This window comes from Scyliorhinus torazame, chromosome 14 (assembly GCF_047496885.1).
Source record: "Scyliorhinus torazame isolate Kashiwa2021f chromosome 14, sScyTor2.1, whole genome shotgun sequence".
In the NCBI taxonomy this organism is placed as follows: Eukaryota; Metazoa; Chordata; class Chondrichthyes; order Carcharhiniformes; family Scyliorhinidae; genus Scyliorhinus; species Scyliorhinus torazame.
In genome coordinates, this window is record NC_092720.1 from 8,707,427 (window position 1) to 8,731,219 (window position 23,793).

At 47.5% G+C, this 23,793-nt stretch overlaps 1 protein-coding gene across 1 annotated transcript in view; it reads right to left on the reverse strand.

The window, feature by feature from the left end:
• The window catches only part of slc7a14a (solute carrier family 7 member 14a), a 114,741-nt gene extending 91,434 nt beyond the window's left edge, over positions 1 to 23,307 (reverse strand). Inside the window, exon 1 of the mRNA XM_072473657.1 lies at positions 23,103 to 23,307. The gene's annotated coding sequence lies outside the window, so the exon portion shown is untranslated. The remainder of the gene's footprint in view (positions 1 to 23,102) is intronic.
• Between the last annotated feature and the right edge of the window lie 486 nt (positions 23,308 to 23,793).

Consider the following 23,793-nt stretch of genomic DNA (forward strand, 5'->3'; position numbering starts at 1 on the left):
CATATGTTTATGTATAGAAGTTTCATAGAATTTACAGTGCAGTAGGAGGCCATTCGGCCCATCGAGTCTGCACTGGCTCTTGGAAAGAGCACCCTACCCAAGGTCCACACTTCCACCCTATCCCCATAACCCAGTAACCCCACCCAACACTAAGGGCAATTTTGAAAAATTAAATTAAATTAAATTTTGGACACTAAGGGCAATTTATCATGGCCAATCCACCTAACCTGCACATCTTTGGACTGTGGGAGGAAACCGGAGCACCCGGAGGAAACCCGCGCAGACACGGGGAGGATGTGCAGACTCCGCACAGACAGTGACCCAAGCCGGAATCGAACCTGGGACCCTGGAGCTGTGAAGCAATTGTGCTATCCACAATGCTACTGTGTACTCATTTCTGCATTTGCATGCACATGAAATCATTGAATCATAGAATCTACAGTGCAGAAGGAGGCTATTCGGCCCATTGAGTCTGCTTCGGCCCTTGTAAAGAGCACCCTCCTTAAGCCCACACTTCCACCCTATCCCCATAATCCAGTAACCCCACCTAACCTTTTTGGACACTGAGGGCAATTTATCACGGCCAATCCACCTAACCCGCACATATTTGGACTGTGGGACGAAACCGGAGCACCCGGAGGAAACCCACGCAGACCCGGGGAGAACGTGCAGACTTCGCACAGACAGTGACCCAAGCTGGGAATTGAACCTGGGATCCTGGAGCTGCGAAGCAACTGTGCTAACCACTGTGCTACCATGCCTTTCTGCATTTCTACATGTGTCACTTATGGGAGTCATTAAGGTTTCTGACCTTGTCTGAGCTTTCAGTGGAGTCACCGCAGACCATCCTTAAGTGACTAAAGTTCTTATTGTGATCAAATCTACATTTGTTTTACTCATTGATGGGATGTTGCTGTCAAAGCCATTATTTATTGCTCATTCCTGATTGCCCTTGAGAAGGTGGTGTGGACCCACCTTCTTGGCTGCAACTCAATGGCTTCTAGGCCATTTAATTGCATTTCCGAAGGAAATTAGGGGTGGACAATGAATGCTGAGCACCATCCACGACAAGCCAATGGATAGTGACCAGGAATATGAACCCTGGATGACCTTTACGTTTTCTATTGCAGGTGGCTTGTTGAGTCTTCCTGGGAATTGTTGAATCTTCACAGACCAGGGGCGAACCTCAGGCTTGGTCTGTGGGTCTTAATACCATCTCGGAAAGCACTGAAGAAATGAGAAGGAGTGAAGCAAAAGAATAAAAACATATCTGCACGGGGAGAATCTGCACATCCTCCCCGTGTGTGCGTGGGTTTCCTCCGGGTGCTCTGGTTTCCTCCCACAGTCCAAAGATGTGCAGGTTAGGTGGATTGGACGTGATTAATTGCCCATAGTGTCTAAACAGGTTAGGAGGGGGTACTGGGTTACGGGGATAGGGATGTGAGGGCTTCAGTGGGGTGTTCTTTCCAAGGGCCTGTGCAGACTCGATGGGCCAAATGGCCTCCTTCTGCACTGTAAATTCTATGATTCAATAAGAAAAGACATCTCAGAAAAGTCAATAGCAACAAATGTCCTGTGTGTTTCATCTTCAGCCAAAGGGATTGCGGCCCAGAAAAGGTGCAGCATCAGCACAAAGCCACAGGTACTTTGGGAGCCTGAATGTCAGAATTAATCAACTGGATATAATCATTTGAGATAACATTGGACAACTGAGGATTTGGCTACTAATAGGTGGCGTGTTTGACAACCCTCACACCATCTGTGCCCTGGGTCTTATAAAACCTCATTCATGATTAAGTTGCTACATTCAGAACTGTTTTAGAAAGCAGGACAGTGAATGGCTCACCTCCTGACTTCCCAAAGTTTCCTCATCACCGGAGAGCCAGATTGGTAAAAGCAGGTCATGTTTGGCGTATCTATTTGAATTTTTTGATGAAATAACAGAGAATGCAGTGGATGTTGTCTATATGGATTTTAAGAAAGTGTCTGATGAAACAGCACATAAAAAGCTGGTTAACAATCTTGAAATTAGCCCGGGGACAGAAATCAGCGAGTCCTCCTGTGCATAGATCTTTGAAGGCAGCAGGACAGGGTAAACGGATAATTAGCAAAGCACATGGGATCTTGGGTTTATAAGTAGACCTATCGAGTACCAAAGCAGAAAGATTATGTTGAACTTTCACAAAGCTCTAGTTCTCCCACAACTAGAAAATTACATCCAGTCCTGGTCACCACACTTTAGGAAGTATGTGAGTGTCCTCGAGAGGAAGCAGAGGAGATTTATCAGAATGGTTCCAGCGATGGGGAATTTTTCCGTTTAAATTGGAGAAAATGGAGTTGATGCACTTGGAACAAAGGAGAGTTTGGGTAGATTTTATAGAGCGTGACAAGATGATGACAAGGTTAAATAGGGTAGACAAAGAAAAACTCTTCCCATTGACTGATGGCAAAGGGACAAGGGGAAACAGATTTAAGGTTTTGGGAAAGTGCAGAGTGCGGGATCAAAACTTTATACAACTGAAGCATCACTTCCTCGCCTTTTTAACCCATTGAGAAAACCTTTCCTGACACTCGGGGAGGGGGTGGCACAGTGGAATTGTCACTGGATTAGTAAACAATACCCAGAGGAGAGCTCTGGGGACCCAGGTTCAAACCCTGCCACTGCAGACGGTGAAATTTGAATTCAATTAAAAAAACATCTGGAATTAAAAGTCTTATGCTAACTATTGTCGATTGTCGGAAAATCCCATCTGGTGCACTAATGTCCTTCAGGGAAGGAAATCTGTCATCCTTACCCGGTCTGGCCTACATGTGACTCCAGACCCACAGCAATGTGGCCGACTCTTAACTTCCCCCTCAAGGACAATTACTGATGGGCAATAAATGCTGGCACAGCCTGTGACCCCCACATCCCATGAACAAATATAAATATCTATCAATTCTCAAAAGATTAGATTAGTCATACCTGACATGAAGGCAAAACAAAATTAGGCCCACTCTTTATATTCAATCCATATTTGGAACCACAGTAAAAAAATATATACTTCTAAAGACGAAGAGAGGTGTGGAGAGGTTGACAGGGAGAGAGGAGAGAACGGAGAGGGTGCATGGGCTGTTTAAGAAGGAAGAATCAGAAAATTAATCAAAGTGGCTGGAAGTATTCAACCATGCCATTTTAAAAAAAATGTGAACAATCCAATCATGTTAATTAAATAAGTAAACAATATTTACCCTTTGAAAAGTACTCTTGAAAATCAATACGCAAATGTGAACAAAGAACAAGAACAAAGAAAATTACAGCACAGGAACAGAGCCTTCGGCCCTCCCAGCCTGCGCCGATCCAGATCCTTTATCTAAACCTGTCTTCTATTTTCCAAGGATCAACTTCCTTCTGTTCCCCGCCCATTCATATATCTGTCTAGATGCATCTTAAATGATGCTATCGTGCCCGCCTCTACCACCTCCACTGGCAAAGCATTCCAGGCACCCACCACCCTCTGCGTAAAACACTTTCCACGCACATCTCCCTTAAACTTTCCCCCTCTCACCTTGAAATCGTGACCCCTTGTAATTGACATCCCCACTCTTGGAAAAAGCTTGTTGCTATTCACCCTGTCCATACCTCTCATGATTTTGTAGACCTCAATCAGGTCCCCTCTCAACCTCCGTCTTTCCAATGAAAACAATCCTAATCTACTCAACATTTCTTCATAGCTAGCACCCTCCATACCAGGCAACATCCTGGTGTACCTCCTCTGCACCCTCTCTAAATCATCCACATCCTTCTGGTAATGTGGCGACCAAAACTGCACGCAGTATTCCAAATGTGGCCTAACCAAAGTCCTATACAACTGTAACATGACCTGCTGACTCTTGTACACAATACCCCGTCCGATGAAGGCAAGCATGCTGTATGCCTTCTTGACCACTCTTATCGACCTGCGATGCCACCTTCAGGGTACAATGGACCTGGACTCCCAGATCTCTCTGTACATCAATTTTCCCCAGGACTCTTCCATTGACCGTACAGTCCGCTCTTGAATTAGATCTTCCAAAATGCATCACCTCGCATTTGCCTGGATTGAACTCCATCTGCCATTTCCCTGCCCAACTCGCCAATCTATCTATATTTTGCTGCATTCTCTGACAGTCCTCCTCGCTATCTGCAACTCCACCAATCTTAGTATCATCTGCAAACTTGCTAATCAGACTACCTATACCTTCGTCCAGATCATTTATGTATATCACAAACAACAGTGGTCCGAGCACGGAGCCCTGTGGAACACCACTAGACACCTCTTTCCAATTTGAGACACTCCCTTCCACCACTACTCTCTGTCTCCTGTTGCCCAGCCAGTTCTTTCTCCATCTAGCTAGTACATCCTGAACCCCATACGACTTCACTTTTTCCATCAATCTGCCATGGGAAACTTTATCAAACGCCTTTCTGAAGTCCATGTATATGACATCTACAGCCCTTCCCTCATCAATTAACTTTGTCACTTCCTCAAAGAATTCTATTAGGTTTGTAAGACATGACCTTCCCTGCACAAAACCATGCTGCCTATCACTGATAAGTCTATTTTCGTCCAAATGTGAATAGATCCTCTCCCTCAGTATCTTCTCCAACAGTTTGCCTACCATTGACGTCAAGCTCACAGATCAAGAATTCCCTGGATTATCCCTGCTACCCTTCTTAAACAAAGGGACAACATTAGCAATTCTCCAGTTCTCCGGGACCTCACCCGTGCTCAAGGATGCTGCAAAGTTATCTGTTAAGGCCCCAGCTATTTTGTCCCTCGCTTCCCTCAGTAACCTGGGATAGATCCCATCCGGACCTGGGGACTTGTCCACCTTAATGCCTTTTAGAATACCCAAAACTTCCCCCTTCCTTATGCCGACTTGACCTAGAGTATTTAAACATCCATCCCTAGCCTCAACATCCGTCATGTCCCTCTCCTTGGTGAATACTGATGCAAAATACTCATTAAGAATCTCACCCATTTCCTCTGACTCCACGCATAAATTCCCTCTTTTGTCTTTGAGTGGGCCAATCCTTTCTCTAGTTACCCTCTTGCTCCTTATATACGAATAAAAGGCTTTGGGATTTTCCTTAACCCTGTTAGCCAAAGATATTTCATGACCCCTTTTAGCCCTCTTTATTGCGTGTTTGAGATTTGTCCTACTTTCCCGATATTCCTCCAAAGCTTCATCAGTTTTAAGTCGCCTAGATCTTATGTATGCATTTTTCATCTTAGCTAGTCTCACAATTCCACCGGTCATCCATGGTTCCCTAATCTTGCCATTTCTGTCCCTCATTTTCACGGGGACATGTCTGTCCTGCACTCTAATCAACCTTTCCTTAAAAGACTCCCACATTTCAAATGTGGATTTACCCTTAAACAGCTGCTCCCAATCCACATTCCCTAGCTCCTGCTGAATTTTGTTATACTTGGCCTTTCCCCAATTTAGCACTCTTCCTTTAGGACCACTTTCGTCTTTGTCCATGAGTATTCTAAAACTTAGGAATTGTGATTGCTATTCCCAAAGTAATCACCGACTGAAACTTCAACCACCTGGCCGGGATCATTCCCCAATACCAGGTCCAGTATGGGCCCTTCCCGAGTTAGACTATTTACATACTGCTTTAAAAAACTCGCCTGGATGCTCCTTACAAATTCTGCTCCATCTACGCCTCCAACACTACATGAGTCCCATTCAATATTGGGGAAGTTAAAATCTCCCATCACGACCACCCTCTTGCTCCTACATATTTCTATAATCTGTCTACATATTTGTACCTCTACTTCACGCTCGCTTTTGGGAGGCCTGTAGTAAAGTCCCAACAATGTTAGTGCACCCTTCCTATTTCTTAGCTCTACCCATATTGCCTCAGTGCTCGAATCCTCCATCGTGCTCTCCTTAATCACAGCTGTGATATCATCTCTGACCAGTAATCCAACTCCTCCACCCCTTTTACCTCCCTCTCTATCCCTCCTGAAGCATCTATACCCTGGGATATTTAGTTGCCAGTCTTGCCCTTCCCTCAACCAAGTCTCAGTAATACCAATAACATCACATTCCCAGGTACTAATCCAATCCCTAAGTTCATCTGCCTTACCTGCTACACTTCTCGCATTGAAACAAATGCACCTCAGACCACCTGTCCCTTTGCGTTCATCATCTCTTCCCTGTCTACTCTTCCCCTTAGACACTTTGAGTTTATTATCTAGTACTGGCTTTAGTTGCTGCCTCTTTACTGACCTCGAACTTCCTAATCTGGTTCCCACCCCCCTGCCACATTAGTTTAAAACCTCCCCAACAGTGTTAGCAAAAGCACCCCCTCGGACATTGGTTCTAGTCCTGCCCAGGTGTAGACCATCCGATTTGTAATGGTCCCACCGCCCCCAGAACCGTTTCCAATGTCCCAAAAATCTGAATCCCTCCCTCCTGCACCATCTCTCAAGCCACATATTCATTCTGACTATTCTTGAATTTCTACTCTGACTGTCTCGTGGCACTGGTAGCAATCCTGAGATTACTACCTTTGAGGTCTTACTTTTTAAACTTATCTCCTAACTCCCTAAATTCTGATTGTAGGACCTCATCCCATTTTTTACCTATATCGTTGGTGCCTATATGCACCACGACAACTGGCTGTTCACCCTCCCCCTTCAGTATGTCCTGCAGCCGATCTGAGACATTCCTGACCCGTGCATCCGGGAGGCAACGTACCATTCGGGAGTCTCGTTTACGACCACAGAAACGCCTGACTACTCCCCTTACGATTGAATCCCCTATGACTATAGCCCTGCCAGTATTGTTCCCGCCCTTCTGTGTAGCAGAGCCAGCCACGGTGCCATGAGCCTGGCTACTACTGCCTTCCCCTGCTGAGTCATCTCCCCCAACTGTATCCAAAATGGTATAGCTGTTTTGGAGGGAGGTGACCGCAGGGGACACCTGCACTGCCTTCCTGCTCTTTCTCTGCCTTTTGGTCACCCATTCCCTGTCTCCCTCACCAAACCTAATCTGCGGTGTGACCAACTCACTGAACGTGCTCAGCATTGCAGATGCTCCAAGGTGAGTCCATCCGCAGCTCCAGAGCCGTCATGTGGTCTAACAGGAGCTGCAGCTGGACACACTTCCCGCACATGAAGGAGTCAGGGGCATCGGCCGCGTCCCTGAACTCCCACATTGAGCACGAGGAGCATAACATGTGAGGATACTAAAGGTGAGGGGATGGGGGGGGGAGGTTAATGTCAGTGACTTATAAGCAATTTATCAAACAGTTGCTACTTCTACCAATGACCTGACTAACTAAATTTCTCAGACATTATTCTATTGACAAACCTCTGGGAAATGTATTTCAATTAATTGAGTGGGTCTAACAGCTCACCCCCCAGGAAAGTGCTGGCTGAAGTTCGATTCTAGGTTTAACTGCCAAAACTCATTGACAAACTGCTGTTGGACTAACAGGAGGCCATCTAATGAGTATCATGATAGGGAAATATTATGAATTTGGGTACAGAAATGGGGTCCCAAGATGTAGCAGGCAATTTAGAGGTTAAACAGACTGAAGAAAATGACCGCTAGCATCAGAATCAGAGGGATACGCCCATAGCCTGAGTTACCTTGTCTCCTTCAGACTTAACCTTGATAGTGGGAATACACAGGATGCCCCGGTTCAGCTAGGGTGATCTACTCAAGATCCAATGTCATTCGGGACAACCTTGTTTGACCAGCCATTAGCCCATCACAGAATCTGATGCCCTATTTGTCAGTCAATGGAAGGTTAGTTGCATATAAGTGGAATTGCTCTGCTCTGTTGTAGAAACAGGAGTGGGAAATCAGACAGCCAAGATAACGCGAATGGATTCATGTCTGGCCATCTCAGGGGAGAACCTTTGTTTGAGGTGCTGGGCAGAGCCTAGAGAGAGAGAGAAAGAATGCAGAACTGTGGAAATTGACCAGAGAGGTCATGAAAGTTGACACTGAGGCACGCTTTGGTCAAGGGTTCTGAAAAAATGTCTTTAACAGAAGAAAAATTGCTTCGTAAATACAAGTATTGCCTTAGCCTGTTTGTGTGAGGGTCATGAAAGTGCATGGGTATTTAAAGTGATTTTTAATGGGAATTAGTGTGTTAAGGCTAAGAAACTACATGTAATCTGTTAGTGTTAGAGCTGAAGTAAAAGTTCAAATATTGTTTTCTTTTGTTTTAATAAAGTTTGTTTATAAAATAACCAAGCCGTATTTCTTATAATATCACTCCGAGAACAAATCGACATTTCCGTACCGTCTTATAATTTTAAAATGTTATGGCTCTGGTTCACTCTCTTAGCCACAGTTAAGAGTTGACCAGGTGCCTGCAACAGGAGGTCCTTGCCCACACTATCAGCGGTCAAGTAAATGGGGGAAACAGAGCTCTGGAGGTCTCACCCATATTGGGGAATCGGAGGAGTCCCTGACAGGGGACATCTGAACTACCCTTGCATGTCCTGGAGAGACCTTTGCTAATTCATCCACTCCCACAAAAGAGAAAAAGCCCTTACCTTTAATATTGCTTGTTGCTGAAGCTTTTCACTTTATGCCCATGCAGACTGGCATATGGCAACAAAAAATCAAAATGTGGGACAGAGTTCAAAATGTGAATCAGTGTTGAATCCAGAAGGCCAGTCTGAATCTAGTTTTACAAATGTTTGCGCTCAGACAATGCTGTTCATTATTCTGCCATTCACACACACTCTAGACAAATACTTTGTGTCTGTACTGCAACCATGACTACTCCCTTTGCCTTTTGTTCAATTACATATTTGCCATTCAATCTTGCGCGCCCTCTACTCTATCCCCGTCATTCCCTTTTGAGCTTCCTCGTCCGCCCCCTTTCAGTGACATCAAGCCCTCCGTTTCTCTCTGAAGATGTCACATTCAACTCGAAACATTAACTTTGCATCTCTTTTCTCAGATACTGCCAGGCCTGTTGAGCACTTCCAACACTATCAGTTTTTAGGCACCTTTAATCACCTCTCCTACTTCCCATCTTCTTTATAAAATCAAACAGGAGCCCATCTCTGCTGGATGTTTGATCGGCCAATCAAATATGTCTCGCTTTCTCTTTTCTTTTTCCATGGCCCGGCGAAATTTTGGTTTCAAGTATTTATCAGATTTCCTTTGAAAAGTTTCTGTATAATCTGTTTCTCACAGCCTTTCAAACATCGCATTCTGGAACATAACAACACACACTGTGTCAAACAATTCTCCTCCTCTTTCCCCTCAGGTTCTCGAGATGCTGGAAACAGTTCCTCCTTATTTAATTGATCAAAACTTCTTATCATTTTGTGTCCTACAATTAAATAAGCTCTTGGGCGGGATTCTCCGACCACCCCTCCGGGTCGGAGAATCGCCGGGGGGGGGCGGCGTGAATCCCGTCCCCGCTGGCTGCCTAATTCACCAGCGCCGGGGATTTGGCAGCGGCGGGAATCGCACTGCGCTGGTTAGCGGCCGCTAGCGGCCCCCCCCCGGCGATTCTCCGGCCCACGATGGGCCAAGTGGCCGCCCGTTTTCGGCCGGTCCCGCCGGCGTATGTTACGACAGGTATTTACCGGCGGGACCTGGCTCCGCATGTGGCCTCCGGGGTCCTAGAGGGGAAGCGGGGGGATCTGGTCCCGGGGGCTGCCCCCATGGTGGCCTGGCCCGCGATCGAAGCGCACCGATCCGCGGGCGGGCCTGTGTCGTGGGAGCACTCTATTCCTCCGCGCCAGCTGGTGTAACAGTCCGCGATGGCCGGGGCGGTGATGAACGCCCCCCCCACCCCCCGTGCATCCGCTGGGATGACGGCAGCACACGTTGGCGCTCCCGCGCATGTGCCAACTCGCACATGCGCCAACTCGCGCTGGCCGGCGGAGGCCCTTCGTTGCCAGTTGGCGTGGCGCCAAGCCCCTTCCGCTCCGGCAGGCGTGGCACAAACCAGTCTGGTTCTGGCCTAGCCCCTGAAGGTGTGAAGGATTCCACACCTTCGGGGTGGCCCGACGCCAGAGTGGTTCACGCCGCTCCTTTGCGCCGGAGTTTCCCAACCCGACAGTTCGCGGAGAATCCCGCCCCTTAACTCTGCTCTAAGAGGGACAATCTCCATTTTTCCTGCAAACGCTACAGACCAGCAAAATGGGGTTAAAATGAGTAGCTAATTTCATTTTCCTCTTTTCTTGACCAACATAGACATGATGGGCTGAATGGCCTCTTTCGGAACTGTCTCATTTATATGGTTGTCTGGTCATATAACTGGTCAATTTTCCCTCAAACCTCTTGTTGTTTTATGAGATCTGCTTATTTCACTGTGCAATATATTCAACATTGCTGAATTGTTGTGAACGTCTGTATCTCAGAGGGAACACAGTCCCTCGTACCATTCAGGTAAATCCTTTCCTCACTCTATCGAAAGTTCACTTATTCCCTTGGTACTTTTATTCATAGGTCACAGTTATAGGTTGGGAGGCGGTTGATTTACAACTGAGATGAGGAGGAACTACTTCTCGCAGCGGGTGGTGAATTTGTGGAACTTGCCGTCCAATAGTGTGGTGGAGTCTGAATCATTAACAAATTTCAAGGAGGCAGATATATTTCTGATTTTAAAAAATGGGTTCAATTGATATGGGGAACAGGTGGGGAGGTTGATTTGAGACCAGGACCAGGAAGAGATCAGCCATGATCTCATTGAATGGTGGAGCCGGCTCGAAGGGCTGAATTCGTAGAATTTACAGTGCAGAAGGAGGCCATTCGGCCCATCGAGTCCGCACCAGCTCTTGGAAAGAGCACCCTACCCAAGGTCAACACCTCCACCCTATCCCCATAACGCAGTAACCCCACCCAACACTAAGGGCAATTTTGGACACTAAGGGCAATTTATCATGGCCAATCCACCTAACCTGCACATCTTTGGACTGCGGGAGGAAACCGGAGCACCCTGAGGAAACCCACGCAGACACGGGGAGGATGTGCAGACTCCGCACAGACAGTGACCCAAGCCGGAATCGAACCTCGGACCCTGGAGCTGTGAAGCAATTGTGCTATCCACAATGCTACCGTGCTGCCCCCGAATTGCCGGCTTCTGCTCCTAATTCCTATGTTCCTGCGTTGCTACTCTTCCTAAATCAATTTAACTCTCAGTAACCATCTGGGAAACATTGGGGATGGTTTTTAAACTTGCTTCCTCAGTGTGTTGATTGCCTGCCTTTTGCCATTTTGAAATGTGAATTGGCTGTAATAACAATAATCGCCTATTGTCACAAGTAGGCTTCAATGAAGTTACTGTGAAAAGCCCCTAGTCACCACATTCCGGCGCCTGTTTGGGGAGGCTGGTACGGGAATTGAACCTGCGCTGCTGGTCTTGTTCTGCGTTACAAGCCAGCTGCTTAGCCCACTGTGCTAAACCAGCCCTTCCATTGTGCTAAACCTTATATGGAAAATATATGAATCTTTTCCATAAAAGGTGGCTGGCCTGGAACGCTGCTATCACACTCAAACAGGGAGTTTAAAACCTGCCCCACTGCAAATAACATGTACACTGACAAAGTAGCAGATAATTCTGTTTCTGATAGTTCCACGGGTAAATATAACAGAGCAATTGCTGAAAATACTTCATAGAATTTAGAATTTACAGTGCAGGAGGAGGCCATTTGGTCAATCGAGTCTGCACCAGCCCTTGTAAAGAGCCTCCACCCTATCCCCGTAACTCCACCTAACCTTTTGGACACTAAGGGCAATTTATCACGGTCAATCTGCACCTTACCTGCACATCTTTGGACTGTGGGAGGAAACCGGAGCACCCGGAGGAAACCCACGCAGACACGGGGAGAACGTGCAGACTCCGCACAGACAGTGACCCAAGCCGGGAATCGAACCTGGGACCCTGGAGCTGTGAGGCAGCAGTGCTAACCACTGTGCCACCATTCATCTACAATCAGCGGCCATATTAATCATACTGAAGACAGTAGCTCCCATTCCAATTCAGCCCCATGGTGAATTCAGTATGGAGTGCAGTCACATCTTGCTCCTTTTGAAACAGGGTCATTGCTGATATGAGGTTAACCACATTGTTTACAGAGTGATTTACTGGACATACTGCACATAATGGCACCTGAAAGAATAATGGGGCAGAATTCAATGCTCCCATCCCCGTGCAATCTCTGAGGTGGTGAAGACCGAAGGGTACGAGGTGTAGATTCCACTGCCCTCCCACCTCCCTCTGATCAAGACCAGGACAGGAAGTCCTAAAGGTGGCTTTCCCACCTGGAGGTCAATTGAGGCCTTTAAATGCCCACTTAAAGGCCTTAACCTGCCACGATGCCCTCTTCTCATCCGCTGGATTGCTGTTCACTAACTCCTGGTGGAAAATACATTTTGGGCCACTAGGTGAGGTCAACGTCAAGCTTAGTTTTGTTGCCATAAACAGTGAAATAATCACCTGACACCTACTGTGCAGATCGCCTTGAAGGATGTCCTGTTGGGTCAGATCTCAACAGCTGTTGACACATTTGGAAACCACAGTACAAGCTAGAACCTTCAGTCAAGTGTGTAACTATGGCCGATCTTGTTGATTTACCAGCTATTGCTCACTGTTTGTCTATCCTCCTACTTCATGATAGAGCGGAGATAGTACACAGCATGTGCTTTTCAATTTCCAATCATGTTTGGTGTTTTGAATGAGGTGTTTTGCTTTGTGTCTCAGTTGGATTATCTGCTACACAGGGGAAAGAAATACATTCAAGGCAGACTTACTTTTATAAAATACCTTTTGAAGACCTCAAGATTGACAATCAATGAAATACTTAGTACAGTTACTGTTGTAATTTAGGAGATGTAGCAATCAGTTTGCACAAAGCCAGATACCGCACTCAGCACTGAGAGACAAATGGCCAGATACATTTTTGTAACATAAAAGCAAAATACTGCGGATGCTGGAAATCTGAAACAAAAGCAGAAAACGCTGGATAAGCTCAGCAGGTTTGGCATCACCTGTGGAGAAAGAGGCAGAGTTAATGTTCTGAGTCAGTGTAACTCTTCGTCAGAGTTGAAGAGGGGGAACAGTCCGATGGATTAGATAGCTGGAGTCCGACTCACTACTGCACCAAATTGTTAACTGCAGAGGTTTCAGCACCATGGGGAGTCACTGGAATGATGTGCAAAAGAAGCCTTGAAAATTGTAAGTGATGATGGAAATTTAACCCCAACAAGCACCACCTCCCATCCGCCCCACAAAAGAGAATGTCCCGGATTATAACTAAACAGAATCGGACAGAGAGAGGCACAATTAATGAGAAAGGGTTGGCTCTGGCCGTCTTGTCTCTTGGTGAAAGTTGCCCTCATGGGTGACGATGTCAGAGAATTGGAATGGCAATGCTTAAGTCCTAACTCTGCTCCACAATTACTATGAGGGCAGCTCCCTACTGGAAGTTCACAAGCATACTATATATAAATAAATTAGGCCAACTGCTGTTTTTTTAATGGAAAGTGTCATAATATACACCAGTATATCATGGTGCAGACACACACACTGATGGACACACAGCAAGACCAATCAACACACACAACACCGCAGCCAATCACCAGTTAGAGCACACTCACTATAAAGACAGGGGGCACCAGAGTTCCCGCTCATTCGGGATGCAGCCTCTCAGAAGGACAGAGCTTACAGCTTACAGCACAGATCTTCACCATGTGCTGAGTGCATAGGCTGGTTAGGACAGGCATAGGTCTTTAGTTTAATCTAACATCGTGTTAATCCACAGTGATAGTATGTTCAACAGTTTCTAACTTAATAAAATAGTGTTGCACTATTTTAAGTGTTGGTGGCCTGTATGTGTTCCATGGATGCAGAGCACCCAACACAACATGGTACCAGGAGTTGAGCGATGTTAGAACTTCTTAGATCTACCTGCAAGTGATCTGCCTTCCACTAGCATACCGTCATCCTGCAAAATGGACAGCGCCCTCCCGCCGCCGCCGCTCCGCATCCCCGGTAACCTTGGGGCCAACTGGAAGATATTCAAACAACGCTTCCAGCTCCACCTTGAAGGCACAGACTGGGAAGCTGCCTCAGACACCAGGAAGATTGCTCTCTTCCTATCCATGGCCGGGGAACATGCCATCCACATTTTCAATTCTCTCACCTTTGCTGATGGTGAAGATAAATCAAAATTCACGACGGTCCTCCTTAAGTTTGACAGTCACTGCGACATCGAAGTGAATGAAAGTTTCGAGCGCGATGTATTCCAACAGCGTTTGCAGGGTAAGGATGAACCTTTCCAGTCCTTTCTCACCCACCTCCGCATCCTTGCGCATTCCTGTAATTACGGGCCCACCTCCGCCTCCATGATACGCGACCAGATCATTTTCGGTGTTCAGTCGGACCCCCTACGCCAGCAGCTCCTCAAGGTAAAGCAGCTCACCCTAGCGATTACCATTGAGACCTGCGTGCTACATGAACACGCCACTAGTCGGCATTCCCACATCCAAGCGGCTGAAACGGCACGGCAAGGTCCCCACGAGGCAGAACGGGTCCAAGCAATCGAGCAACTCCAGGGCTTCAGCCTGGAGGAGGGCGGTCATTTTGCGCGCTTACGAGGGGACGGCGACGTCGACGAACGTACTGCGCAGGCGCGCACCACGTCCGACCGCACTGCGCATGCGCGGGGGCGCAGCGAACGTACTGACGCTACTACGTGCGGCAACTGTGGCTCCGCCCACTTAAAGCGGCAATGTCCTGCCAAATCCCGACGATGCCTGCGATTATCAAACTTGGCCACTATGCTGCTTTATGCAGATCAGCTCAGCCTGCCAACTCTCGTAGCTCCAGCCAGCCCTGCAGGAATGTCCGGGCCATTCAACCCACGGTCACGGAGCCCGATTCGGACCTGCTACCCGGTATTGACACCGAGGACCCGAAGGCGCCTTTTCGAGTCGGTATCGTTACAAAAAAACAGGGTGTCCCCGAAGCAAAGAATCCAGCCGCTGTCGGTATACAGCATCGATCCAGACGATGAGTGGTGTGCCACCCTTACGGTCAACCGGTCCCAAATACGATTCCGCCTGGACACCGGTGCCTCCGCCAATCTCATTGCGCAGTCTGACCTCCAAAGCCTTTGTGTCAAACCAACCATCCTGCCATCAGCCTGCCAGCTATTAGATAATAATGGCAATGCCATTGCTGCCAGCGGCTCATGCCAACTTGAAGTGATGCACAGGTCACGCAAAGCCATCCTTCCCTTTGAAATTGTGGGCTCCTCGAAAGACTCCCTGCTTGGCACGCAGGCATGCAAGCTGTTGAACCTAGTTCAGAGAGTTCGCTCTCTCTCTCCTGCTGACGCGTCTGCCTTTCAGGACACCGACTTCAGGGCGCAGTTCGACGCCATTTTCAACCAGTACCACAACGTCTTCGAGGGCATGGGCACGCTCCCGTACACCTACAAGATTCTATGAAAACCGAATGCCACGCCTGTGGTGCACGCACCTCGCAGGGTCCCAGCACCCCTTAAGGACCGCCTCAAGCAGCAGCTACAGGACCTCCAGAACCAAGGAGTGATTTCCAAAGTCACAGAACCGACCGACTGGGTCAGTTCCATGGTATGTGTAAAAAAGCCTTCCGGCGAATTGAGAATTTGCGTTGATCCCAAGGATCTAAATCGCAATATCATGAGGGAGCATTATCCAATTCCCAAACGCGAAGAGCTCACACGTGAGATGGCTCGCGCCAAGCTCTTCACCAAACTCGACGCCTCAAAAGGATTCTGGCAAATCCAGCTCGATAAATCCAGCAGGAAACTCTGCACATTTAACACCCCCTTTGGAAGATATTGTTACAACAGGATGCCGTTTGGGATCATCTCTGCATCAGAAGTGTTCCATAGGATTATGGGACAAATGATGGAAGGTATTGAAGGTGTTCGCGTCTATGTCGATGACACAATCGTTTGGTCCACCACCCCGCAGGAGCATGTTAGTCGCCTCCAGCGCGTATTCAGACGTATACATGAGCATGGCCTCCGCCTCAACAGGGCCAAATGCTCTTTTGGTCAGACGGAACTCAAGTTCCTCGGGGACCACATCTCCTAATTGGGTGTGCGGCCGGATGCGGACAAGGTAGCTGCCATCACAGCTATGAAAACACCAGAGGACAAGAAGGTGGTCGTCCGATTTCTGGGCATGGTCAATATTTTAGGGAAATTCATCCCTAACCTCGCCTCTCATACAACGCTCTGGTCAGAAAGACAACAGACTTCCAATGGCTCCCTGCCCACGAGCGCGAATGGAGAAAACTCAAAACCAAACTGACCATGGCCCCGGTCTTAGCTTTCTTTGGTCCAGCAAAGGAGACCACAATTTCAACCGATGCCAGTCAATCCGGCATTGGGGCAGTGCTCCTTCAATGTGATGAGGCCTCATCATGAGCCCCCATTGTATATGCGTCACGTGCGGTGACCCCCACGGAGCTGCACTACGCGCAGCTAGAAAAGGAGTGCCTGGGCCTTCTGACCGGTGTTGTTAAGTTTCACGATTATGTCTACGGACTTCCTGAATTCACCATCGAGACCGACCATCTCCCGCTGGTCAATATAATACAGAAAGACTTGAACGACATGACGCCTCGCCTCCAGCGTATTCTTCTCAAGCTCCGGCGATACGACTTCCAGCTGGTATACACCCCAGGCAAAGGCCTCATCATTGCTGACGCTCTCTCCAGGGCAGTCAACACTCCATGTGACCCAGCGGAATTTGTCTGCCAGGTTGACGCCCATGTGGCATTCGCGGCCTCCAATCTACCTGCCTCAGATGAACGCCTCTTCCAAATTCGCCGCGAGACGGTGGCTGACTCCTTGCTACAGCGTGTCATGTCATGCGCCACCTAACGGACGGGTGGCTCAAGGGCCAATGCCCTCAATTCTATAATGTCAGAGATGATCTGGCGGTAGTAGACAGGGTTCTTCTAAAACTGGACCGCATTGTCATCCCGCAAAGCATGCGCCAGCTCGTCCTGGAACAACAACACGAGGGCCACCTTGGCGTGGAAAAGTGCCGCCGACGGGCCCAAGAGGCAGTGTACTGGCCCGGCATTAATGAGGACATCGCCAACACAGTGCTCAACTGCCCCACTTCTCAGCGCTTCAAGCCGGCCCAACTACGTGAGACCCTGCAGCCCCATGAGTTGGTCACGTCACCATGGACCAAGGTGGGCATTGACCTGTTCCACGCGCAGGGTAGAGACTATGTCCTGATCGTGGACTACTTTTCGAATTACCCGGAGGTGATACGGTTGCACGACCTCACCTCGTCTGCAGTCATTCGTGCATGTAAAGAAACCTTTGCTCGACACGGCATCCCGCTCACGGTTATGTCGGACAATGGCCCCTGCTTCGCCAGCCAAGAATGGTCCAGCTTTGCCAGGCGGTACAATTTTGCCCATGTGACATCCAGTCCCCTGTACCCCCAATCCAACGGCAAAGCGGAGAAGGGAGTACATATAGTCAAACGGCTCCTATGCAAGGCTGCTGATGCTGGGTCTGATTTCCACCTTGCCTTGCTGGCCTATCGCTCCGCCCCGCTGTCCACTGGCCTGTCGCCAGCCCAGTTACTCATGGGTCGTACCCTGAGGACGACGGTGCCGTCCATCCATGTCCCAGACCTCGACCACGTTCCGGTCCTTCGCCGAATGCAGCTGTCTCGTGCACAGCACAAGGCGGCTCAAGACTCCTGTGCAGCTGATCTCCCTGCTCTGGCTCCAGATGACAACGTCCATGTCCATCTTCCAGATGGGGGCTGGTCTGCGACCGCTGTTGTCCTTCGGCAGGTGGCCCCCCGCTCGTTCCTGGTTCGTCTACCGGATGGCTCTATTCTGCGCCGCAATCGACGCACCTTTCGTCTCATTCCACGCTCGCCACGTGATCCTCCAGTGTCGCCTCGCCCGCCTGCTGACCCTGCCACGGACTTTGCAGAGCTCCCTGTCACTCTGCCTCCCTCTGACTTTGGCGCAGTCCAGCCCGCTCCTGAACCGGCGGCTCTCGACCCACCCTTGAGGCGGTCAACCAGAATTCGTCGCCCACCTCAGAGACTTAATTTATGAACTTTGCGGACTTATTGACTCTCTGAATTGTTTTGTTGCTTTGTTTGATCGTTTCCCTGGTTTGTATATAGTGTTGATCTCGTTATTCTTGTTGTATACTGCTTCTCTGCACCAGGCACCTTCCCATCTAAATAGCTTAGTTCTCATGTACGTAGTCCTGTAAATATGTCTTCGCACCCCACACGTAGTTAGGAACATTGTCACCATACATTATTTATTGCCACACACTTACATTCTTTTATAAAAGGGGACATGTCATAATATACACCAGTATATCATGGTGCAGACACACACACTGATGGACACACAGCAAGACCAATCAACACACACAACACCGCAGCCAATCACCAGTTAGGCACACTCACTATAAAGACAGGGGGTACAGAGTTCCCGCTCATTCGGGATACAGCCTCCTACAAGGACAGAGCTTACAGCTTACAGCACAGATCTTCACCATGTGCTGAGTGCATGAACTGGTTAGGACAGGCATAGGTCTTTAGTTTAATCTAACATCGTGTTAATCCACAGTGAAAGTATGTTCAACAGTTTCTAGCTTAATAAAATAGTGTGTTGAACTATTTTAAGTGTTGGTGGCCTGTATGTGTTCCACGGATCCAGAGCACCCAACACATCAGAAAGGTGATCCAAGTTAACTTAAAAGAGCAGGAAAGGAGATTTCATACAAAAATGTTGAGAGTTTAACCGCTTGCATTTCTGATATGCCTTTAATGAGGGGAGGCAGTGGAGTGGTGATCCAGGCACCAGGCATCAAATATCACCAAGTGAGATTTGAATTCAATAAAAATCTAAAAGTCTAATGTTGGCTATTAAACTGTGTCAATTGTCATAAAAAGCCATCTGATTCGCTGATGTCCTTTCGGGTAGGAAATGTGCTATTCTTACCTGGTCTGGCCTACATGTGACTCGTGCCCCACAGCAATGTGTTTGACTCTTAAACGTCTTCTTGATTTCTCGAGGAATTAAGGGCTATGGAGAGAGAGCGGGTAAATGGAGTTGAAATCAGCCATGATTGAATGGTGGAGTGGACTCGATGGGCCGAATGGCCTTACTTCCGCTCCTATGTCTTGTGGTCTTATGGTCTCTCTGAAATGGCCCAACAAGCCACTCAGTTCAAGAGTAATTAGGAATGGGCAATAAATACAGGTCCAGCCAGAGACGCCCACTTCACATGGATGAATACATTTAAAAGTTAGTCTTTAATGGCCAGGAGATGCCAAAGCATTTCAAAGTAGTGTAGCGAGACAAAGATTGACAATAGAAGAGGTGATTTGAAAAACGATTAGTAAAAGAGATAGGGTTTAAAGAGCATCTTAGAGATGAAGAGAGTGGTGTGGAGGTTTAGGCAGTGAATTTCAGAGCATAAAACCTGGGCAGCTGAAGGTACTGCCACCAATGAAAAACAAAAGAGAAGCACAATTGAAGGAACACAGAGATCTTGGAGAAGCATATTACAGAGGTGGTGGGGGGGGGGGGAGGTCATGGATGCATTTGAATTGGTGTACTGATAGACAATGTACGTCAATGTACGTGACTCCTCAGCGCCTACTTGAGGGCAATTAGAGATAAGTAATAAACGCTGGCCTTGTCAGTGACACAAACATCAGGTGAATGAATGAAAAAACACATCAGTTGCAGGCATGAATGAATTGAATGTTTAAAAAGAAAAACTCATCGGGGCTCTGTGGGAAAGAACGTGGTGTAGGACTCATTGAATAGCGTTTCAATGAACCAGTGTCGATACCAAATGGCCTCTATCTGCACTTCAGGCACTCAATACACTTCAGTAGAGAAATCATTGCAACTCTATCATTGGCCATCTTCAGTGACCTGGTTGGCAAAGTGTAAGACAGCAAAGAAACAAGAGGTTTAGGGGCATGGGAAAAGGAGTAATAACTATTTACAGCCTTGACACCGTTCAGCTGGACCATGGCCTCTGTGCGTCTAACAACTTTAACCTGCTTTGGTGGCACAATTTGAATTATTTGATAGGTACTATGGAACTGGCTCATGGAGATTGGGGTCACAATGGTTGTTGTCAAATGTGGTCTGACAGCTTGCCAACTTTAATAATGAACCGCTGGATGCCAGAGCTAACTGCTCTTCTGGACAAACAATGACAGGGGCATAAAACCCACAAAAATCACCCAGGTTTGTCCTATTCACAAGTCTAACTCAACTAATGATAGTCCCATAAGCAGCAGACCAATCATTAATAAAACGTTCAAAGGAGTCATCAATACTGCCAGCCAGCAACATTAACCCAACAATAATTTGCTCAGCGATGCTCAGTTTGAGCTCCACCCGGACCATTTGGCTTCAGGTTTCTTCACAGCCTTGTTGCAGACATGAAGCGACAGCTGCATGTCAGAGCAGAGATCAGAGTTGATATCAAGGCAGCTTTTGACCATCCAAGTCACAGCCGTTTACCTGATTGGTGCTCTCACCATTAGTATCAATATTAAACCTGCCCATCAATGCTGCACTGTGTCAGCAGTGTGCATTGGGCACCATTCCTTGGGAGCATCATCAGCAGAGGACTGCAGTAGTGCAAGCAACGAAGCAGCTCTGCCTTCTTAGTGCAAGAAGGGATGGAAAACTATAACAGCCTTGCCAGTATTGTACAACAAAACTATCAATACTTAGTCCATTTAATCACGAGTTATAGCTCTAATTATGAAAATGACATAATTCATCCACACAAATGACGATGTGAATTGGTTTGAGGAGGTTAATAAAGGTTTGTGATTTGTGGGCCAACTTTCTGAAATAACGAAGCGTCAGTTTAGTAAAGTTAACCTGACTGAGATGGCAATGACATTCTGGATGATTGCACATTGATCATGGAAAAGCAGCTTGGGGAGGGGGAGGTAGCATTTTGGACAGAGCAGCAATATACACACAATGATTCACAAGAATAAAACTTAGGGCAGTGGTTAGCACTGCTGCCTCACGGCGCTGAGGACCCGGGTTTGGTCCCGGCTCTAGGTCACTGTCCATGTGGGGTTTGCACATTCTCCCCATGTTTGCGTGGGTTTCGCCCCCACAACCCAAAGATGTTCAGGGTAGGTGGATTGGCCACGGTCAATTGCCCTTAATTGGAAAAAATGAATTGGGTACACAAAATTTTTTTTAAAAACAAGGATAAAACATGTTGCCCAGAACTAAGCTTTAGATGCCCACATGGTAGCTGAGTAATTCTTATAGATAAGAGAGATGGTGCGTCTGAGGTGGTTGATAGAAATGAGTAGGATCTGGAGAGGGTCATTTTAAAATGTAACTTGTACAGAAAACCACAACAGATTGGAACTAATCCTGATCCAGACTCAATGCAGCATCAAGGGAACATTATTGAGACATGGTCAGTGTGGCGGGCAGGAGAGATTCTGTTAGAATAGGAGTGATCTTATTTTGATTCGTATTCAGGAACAATGTGAAGAGGCAATTGGGCTGGGAAGATACAAGCAAAACCTAGTCATTAGCCTATTCCAAGCCTATAATTCAAATGTTACATTGAATGCCACCTCCATTTGTAAGCCGGATAGTTGTCTGTGTCTAACAGAGAATCGAAAATGGAAAAGGAGAGGGGATATATGAGCTCTCTATGAGATTGAGCCACTGTACTGACCTAATTACTGACCTGGTCCATTGTTATTCTTTGTAGATATTCTGTGTATAAATTTGTAACTTTATGTGCAAGGAAATACACATATTGTTATAAATTTTGGCTTGATATGAAATAGCTACATGGGAAGGTTTTAGGAGTGAAATTAGTCCAAAGCAGAGTTCAATACCAGAGGCAGCCCCACAGTTCAATCCTTGGGGAGCTTAGCAGAATCAATCTTCAAGCATTCAGAGACTGTTTAACACGTAAGGAGAAAAAGGTTCTTCCTGGGAACACAGGATGTGGTTCAATTGAGAAAGATGTAGAATGGCAGCGAGAGTGATTATTGAATATAGTACATAAGACAGTTTGCTGAAGAACCCGGGGAGACTCACAGCAGAAACATTCATCACTCTGGATAGACTGCAGTATAACCCAACCAAACATGTACTCAGGCGAAAAAAAAAATATCTGAAGACTTAAAAGGCAAATGCATCCAAATTAAATTGAACCTCCCTTCCCCATTTCTGGGTATGGGGGGGGGGGGGGGGGGCTGCTCTCTCTCTCTCTCTCCCCCTCCCCCCAACAATTTCTTGCCCGACTTGATTTCAGGACCAGGGAAAGCGCTTTGGTAGCTGAGGAGAGAGGGAGGAAGCAAGCAGCCCGGGAGTTAACTCGCGAACCAGCAGGGTTACTGTGCCGAGTTTCCGCAGTCCTTCCTCACACGAAAGCCCCATCCCTGAACGAGTGGAGGGAGGGAGGGGAGGGGAGGGGGGCAGGCTAAGTCTAAACGCAGCCGAAGACTGTCCCTTCTGAAGGAAGGCTGAGAGTGGTAGCCCCTTCCCAGGGAAATTGGGCTTCAGGAGTGACCACCTACATCTCCCCAATGTCCTGACCAGTGACGGGGGGGAAGCACTGTGAGCTACCCTGATGTTACTGCAAACTTAAGCGATATTATGTCGGCCTGGCGGAATGCAAAGCCCTAGATATTTCAACCTGCTTTCTTAACGCCATTGTATCTCAATTCTTTCCAACATTTGAAGAATCCTTTGTGAAATGTTGCTGAAAGCTGCAATCTGGCATGACGGCAGTTACTGTGGCACTGACTGGCCCCTTTGCAGTCCCTTCCACTCCATGCAGAGAAAATCTACGTGATGGATGGCAGGGCGGCAGGTAAATGCAAACAGGTTCTGTCCCGATGGAACCAGAGCCCGGCCCCTCACAAACCCCACATCCACATCCTGCAATAACCCAGGTCTGTTTTATTTAATGAAGGAAACAGAGAGAGCTCCGCCCCAGGCACAATCCGCGAAATAATTGCAAAAGGACAATGGTGTTGGTGGGGGAGGAAATAAATAAAACCCCACTCACCCCGAAGTGATTAGCCCAGGATTATTGCAGCAGACAGAAGCATTTCTGGAGCGCTCCGGGCTGGCTTTGATTGTTGAAGGAAGCGGTGTGAATTCTCCAAACAAAACCGCTGAATTATTCAGAATCAGACTTCACGTGACTCTACCCCAATTCATTATTTAAATAGCAGTTCTGCGTCAAAGAGCGGCCACCCAACCCACAGGTTGAGAGAGGAAGGTGCAGCCTTGTCAACTCAGAGTCTCCCGCAACCCACCCACAACAACTCGGCAGCGTGCGCTCAAAACAAACTGGCTGAAATTAAACTGAAATCGATGGTTTTGATTTCAGCTGGTGTTTGCTTTTATACATTGATAGGCTGCCCTCAGTAAACAGTTGCTTTTCCACAGTACTGATCTAAGCTAGTGGATTGGACTGGTGAGAATAAGGAGGGCGATTGCTTGTGTCTTGTGCCTGCGTATGTGCGTCTCCACACGAGTACAGATCAATGTTTTTGTCTATTATGGTTCTGTGCAAATATTGGCTGCCTCCTATTTAGTTACCTGGGATGCGCCGGTCTGCTGATCCCCTGTCTGAATAGAGACTCGAACATCTGTAATGGGGAAATTGCTCGAATCCATTACTGAGGAGGCTACAGCAGAATTCTGAGAAAATTATAATGGGATTAGGCAGAATCAACATGGTTTTGAGAAGG